Source organism: Otolemur garnettii, unplaced genomic scaffold (assembly GCF_000181295.1).
Source record: "Otolemur garnettii isolate 467f Iridium unplaced genomic scaffold, OtoGar3 scaffold00050, whole genome shotgun sequence".
Taxonomy (NCBI): domain Eukaryota; kingdom Metazoa; phylum Chordata; class Mammalia; order Primates; family Galagidae; genus Otolemur; species Otolemur garnettii.
The window spans coordinates 6,325,430-6,331,631 of NW_003852445.1; the positions used below are offsets into that span (position 1 = coordinate 6,325,430).

General features: G+C 37.9%; 1 protein-coding gene across 1 annotated transcript in view; it reads right to left on the reverse strand.

Moving 5' to 3' along the window:
- The window catches only part of FSIP1 (fibrous sheath interacting protein 1), a 157,456-nt gene that overhangs the window by 47,983 nt on the left and 103,271 nt on the right, over window positions 1-6,202 (reverse strand). The window lies entirely within an intron of this gene.

The window sequence follows — 6,202 nt, forward strand, 5'->3', positions numbered from 1 at the left end:
GAGGGAGGGTCACCACCCATCAGCACCTTTGCTAGTGCTCTGAGAGAAAGCTCCCTCTCTAGCCCAATAGACAGCACCACATGGACCCATGGCACATACATTCCAACCTGATGCCAGCGACAGTATTATTTGCCCCTGTGTTCCCTTAATTCTCTTTTTAAAAAGAATTTCTCTGGCAGAGCTTATCAGATTTATAACTCTCTAAACATTGGCTTTCTCTCCCTCTTTTTCAAAGGGAATTCCCTCAAGAGCAGAGTTGCTAGCACCAGTGAGATTTCATTCCTTCCAGAATCCTAGGAACTATTAGATGGCTTGTTTGGTTTTTTTTAGATTGCTTGTTTTTACTTATTTTTCAAATTATTGTTGCACTTCAAAGGCAACTCTGAAAGATTTTTTTTTGAAAAGTTTAGACAAAAATATTAAACAGAAATGTTGTTGGTTTTTGTTCTTCTTTAAATGAAATACTCTTCAGGAGAGGTCACACCTGCCCTCTCAGGTCTGTGCTTGGCCCTCTGTGGGCTCTCCTCCTACAGACCTCACACACGAGGAGCAAATCTGAGAAATGCCATCAGCACTGATGCTCAGAGTACTGGCCACTTGCCACAAGCGCCCCAAAACATGCATCACAGCTTACACATTCTGGATATATTTGGCCAAAATGGCCTAATTTTAAATGACAACAATTAGGGACACTTGCCCCCTGCACGGATGACTACTGTTTTTTTTTTTTTCAACAAGTGCTGTAGCTGGTGTAATAATTTCTCAATCCTCTTCTCAGCGGAAGATCATATTCACAAATTCTGGCTCCTGGGCGAGCATTTCAAGAACTGGTAAGGTTGCTAAATCCAAGAATGGTCCCAGTGTCATGCAGAGAACAGGGGACACCTGCGCAGAGGGAAGTGCAGAAGCAGTTTCTATGACTGCTGAAACCTGTCAGCAGGAAACTACAGGAGGTTAGAGCAAAATGCATTTTCTTGACTATTCCTAGGCACAAGGTCAAAGTAGGAATTATATGGCAAATATTTAAACACAAACAGCAAATATTCGAAGAATGAGTATTCTTTCGGAGGATAAATTACATACATGTGTAAGAACATAATCTACCAGCCTCTGGTAGCCCTCACTACATATTTAAAGAATTCTTACAGTAGAATTAAGAGAAAAAATTAGACTTGGATAAAAATAACTGGAAGAACAAAATTATAATACCAGGTCCTTCTATGATGAGACGCAACAGAAGAGAACTTTAGTCATAAAATGATCAGAAAGAAATTTGGATTTGGAAATCCAAATTCAGTCCAAAAGCTCACAGAATGTTTAGCAAACGAAAACCTCAACCTAAGGGGAAAGAGGGGAGCCGTAACCTGGATCAGGAATAACAGAAAGGATCAACCAAAAAGTCTTCCTGTATACATCAATTTCATCCCAAGGACCTCAACCTGAAAAGAAGTTCAAACAAAAAAGCAGGGACAAGGCTGTGAATAAATAAAGCTGGTTTTTAAAGTACACAGCCACTGCCCTTTCTCAATCTTCCTGAAAGTTGTTGGCCACTTCTTCCCCTCTGCTATTTGTAACTGGTTTATTTCCTTGTATATAAGAAATGAAAAACATCATATGAATAAATACGAGTGTTTGTCAATATATTTAACACTCTAATGTTCTCATTCTGGAATTTTTACTGTGAGTTTACCTCCAAAATTGGAATACTATAATGTGGAAAACTCAGCATCATTGGGTACTACTATGATGGCAAGAATGGAATCACATTTCTGAGCAGTTGTCTAAACATGCAGTCTCTCTAAGGCCAAAAGTTTATTTCAAAACAAGAAGTAAACACAAGGCTCAGTGTGCCCTTCTACCTCCATCCCTCCCCACCCTTCTCACAGAACCTATTCCACCTATGAGAAAACAGAAGAAAGGCCAACCCCCAACCAAGTGAAAAAGCAAGAATAACAATCAGGCCCCAGGATCAAGCAAGCAGAGAGAGAAGGAGGGACCTATATTTCTGCCTTGGCAAGAGTAGCAAATAGAAACCAGCACACTGCTGTCCTTAAGGCCAATCGGGTAGCAGCTTCTCCACTTCTGCAGGGAACTGCCGTGAGGGTGAGAAGGCAGCATGTCCTCGAGTGCCTCTCCTGTGGCTAGACAGAGGAGAAGTGCTCCCCAGCCTAAGTAAGCACTGCACTCAGCAAAAGCAAGCACTGTGTATGCTTTCTCCACCCCATGTAACATGTAGATGGGGATCATGCAATGTGAGTTGAGTTGAATTCACTGGAGAAAGTAGGGAGGGAAGGAAAGACAGAAGAGAGGGAGAGAGAGAAAAAAGAGACCACTAGGTATTGATGATGTTATAATAGTTTTAATTGAGTACTAACCAGCAGACTGATTGCTTGATTATAAATCTTGGCATATTTCAATAAACTTAATGCACTCTTTAGTCTAAATGAAAAATGCTACTGAGAGCCTAAAAGATATAATACAAGAGTAATAACCTATCGGGTTAAAACAAAGATTACGTAACTTAAGTAAAGTTTTATTTATTTGGAATAAGAAAACTAGAAATGAGTTATAAAAAATGTTGATATCTCCATCCTGAATCTTTGTGAATTTTCTTATGTAGACGCCTTAATCCTAAAGCAATAACTACGAAAATTAATCATTTGAACACCTATTGGCTTCTCTACTGGATTGTTGGTATGTAAATGGGGACATCAAAATACTAAGGAGCTAAATATTCCCCTTGTAATTTTTTCCCCCACTTATTTTCTTAACAGACTCACTTTCAATGTATGTATAATAGGGATAGACTTCCACTTAGGTCGTATCTAAATGATGAGACACCTCTCTATACAACAAACCTGTATAAATAATCGGGAAATACCATCTGCTACAAATTTTGACTCATCTGAGCCAATGGCTACTAGCTTAGCCAGTGTAAAATTTTCCCACTGAAATCAATCCCAGATTGTTCTGTACAGTTTTATTACTTGGATCATTTTCATACTAAAGCCTAAAGACATGGATATCTTAAGAAAAATCTGAACGGTATGAAGATTAGAATATAATTCAAAAAGGGTTCGGTTCATTCACCTTAAACTCCAAGATGGTTATATTTTTTTCTGGACAGTGCGGGTGAAAATTCATTTTGCCAAAATTGCTAAGAAAATGACAATCTAGACTCAAAACACTAAGGATTTGGTTTTAAGATGCCAGAAATAATTTTATTACCTTATTCCTTCCCTTAAATCATACACAGAGGATATTTGCCTCTGTAAGAGATAACAGCTTACATGTATATTAATTTTTAAGCCATATCAAGTAGCAGTCTGCCCCACTGACAATCTATCACTCTTCTTTCCTACTAAGACTACCTAGTTTTAACATTATTTGAAGATATAAAAATATCATTACTTAGTCATTCAGGAGGCTGCTCTCTTGCATTCCAGGAACACCTTCTAATATAGGGTAAGGAATATAAAGGTTATATCCTTGGACAGGCCAGGATGTCCTTGAAAAATTATTAGATTTCCTCCAGAAGAGTATTATAATGCAAATGAGTGAGTCATGAGACTAAGCGGGAGCAGGGCAGTATTCAGTTTTCACAAGTACAGTTGCCTGTAACATTAAAAGACTTCTCATCTAATGTTTCATTGCTTACCTCTGTCTGGCTGGAGTAGGGGTGGGAGAAAGGGCTATGAAGAGAGGGGAAGTTCATTTTTCAAAGGCACTTAGGCAAAAAAACATGGCAAGTTGTATTATTATAAAATATGAATAATATTATACTAGGCTGGGCGCAGTGACTCACGCCTGTAATCCTAGCGCTCTGGGAGGCCAAGGTGGGTAGACTGCCTGAGCTCACAAGTTCATGACCAGCCTGAGCCAGTGCTGGACGTTGTGGCGGGCACCTGTAATCCTACCTGCCTCGGAGGCTGAGGCAAGAGAATCGCTTGAGCCCAAGCGTTTGAGGTTCCTGTGAGCTATAAGGCCACAGCACCTCTACCAAGGGCAACAAAGTAAGGCTCTGTCTCAACAGAAAAATTTTAAAAAAAAAGTGTTTAAAAATAAAGTTATACTTGTTAGCAGGAGTCAAGATGTACCTTGCCTAAATAACTCTAATCAAGCCACCAAATTATTAGTGTAATTTATAATTATAAATATGTATAAAGTTTTAAAGTTCAGATATAAAGTTTAAAAAAGTTGAAAATCCAGCACTTAAAAGGCTTCTTTAAAAGATGAATTATCATGAGGGCTCCAGTATGTACCTTTTAGCAGGTATGATGTTTTGAAGCAACAGTTGTTCTGAAAATTAAAGATATGTAGTCTCACACCCTGCAACTCTTTTCTCAATTATTTTGCATTATGTTACTCAACTCAAATAACGAGGAGGCTACATTAATAGCAGTAAGGACTTCATCAGCCCCCCCACACTGAGAGATCAAATAGGCTTCCTTCTGCCTCAGTTAGGTAGGGATGATCTTCTTACTATCCAGCACTCAACTATAAGGTTAAGAAAAATTCATTAAGTCACAGGAAAAATGGAATACGATTTATACTGTTGTGTTAATTGACTTTAAAAGATAGTCCATTAACTGATAATAGAATGAAGTATGAAGTCTTATTAAATAGCACTTAGGAAAACAAAATAATTCCCTATTAATTGCAAATACAAGCAACTATTTACTAATGTCATTAAAATAAAAAGACTATAAATCAAAACACAGCCAAAGCATCGTGTTCTGTGTACTCTATATGTTTTCTCACTGGAGAAAAATGTATCCAGGAAAAAATCCATGTACAAAAATGACCCACTAAAAACATAATCTTATAAAATATCCTTGCAAAACTGGACCAAGCTCTCTTGTTAAAAATGTGATTTGAAAACTACTGATTCTGACCCAAACCTGATAGGTTCATAATGTGAAAAATCAAAATTCTTTCCCTGGTTATACAGTAGTTTTCAAATGCCCTAAGCACCATACAGGAGAGACTAAGTTTAATCTAATTCCCACTGGGAAATGAGCAGAGCACATTACCACTCACCCTTGTGCCTGATACACCACCAATAACTGAGATCACAAGGGAAGAAATGGAACCTACAAATATAAATAAATATGTAGTTTTTAATTTGTTTTCAAGTTGATACAAATAATCTCTGTATCTATTTGTATTCAAATCTATAAGGGATACATCCAGCTCCATCCCCAGTCCAATTTAGTTCTGACATGTAGTCAAGGGAAGGTAATGGAAATTCGCTTAGGCCTCTGTGGTAGCTGCAGTTATATTCAAATCAAAACAATAGGAACTGTACTTGGCACCCTCATAATACGGCCTTATAATATAAGGTTAGGAATGAAAATGGACTAAACCATTTTCATTGAAGGTAACTTGGGCAGAAGTAACAATGTGCAACGTATTGCGAAAAATAAGGTGTGAAACAAAAGGGGTTGCAGAATTAATTTCCAGGATAAAATACTGCCCAAGGGGAGATAAAAAAGGAAGGAGAGACAAAAGTCTCAAAGGGATAACTAGGTTCTTAAAATGTTTCTTAGAGGCATTATGCAGTGATCCTATGCTCTATTTAAAGTCTACTTCACCGGCAAGAAAAGAATTTCACGGAGACAGATATTGTGCAATGGAATGTAACAAAGTATTGTTCAAAGGTATTGTTTATTAATTTCTGTCACTGATTTTGGATCCATTCCTAATGGTAACTAAAAGCGTTCTGAATTGAAAACATTAAAGGGCTGTGAAATGAAACAAATGCAGAGAGCCAGCGGTGCAAGGCCTGGAAAGAACAGGCCAGGGAGGGTGGGGGAAGGGTCTTCACATTCTGACAACAGGGGCAGAAAAGCAAAGGAGTGTTCATACCACTAACACTGTATCAGTCTTCAGAAACTAAAAACAGCACTAACAGTTTCAGTTCAAGCAATTTATTCCACTTAGAAAAGCAGACTAATAAATGGATATGTCAATTAAAAAGAGGGCAAGGCACATTGGCAACTCACAAAAGTCTTTCTGCTTGAAAAGAACTAGAATTAAGAAATTTCTTGTCATTTTGGCTAAATGAGCATATTTTTAAATAAACATTTGGGCTCCATCAGTCCTGCATGAAAGTGATCAAGAATCTGTCTATTGATCATGTTTATTTGCGGCCGATCAAAACCTCTCTCTTATAGGAGTGTATCGAAACCCAGCAATCACC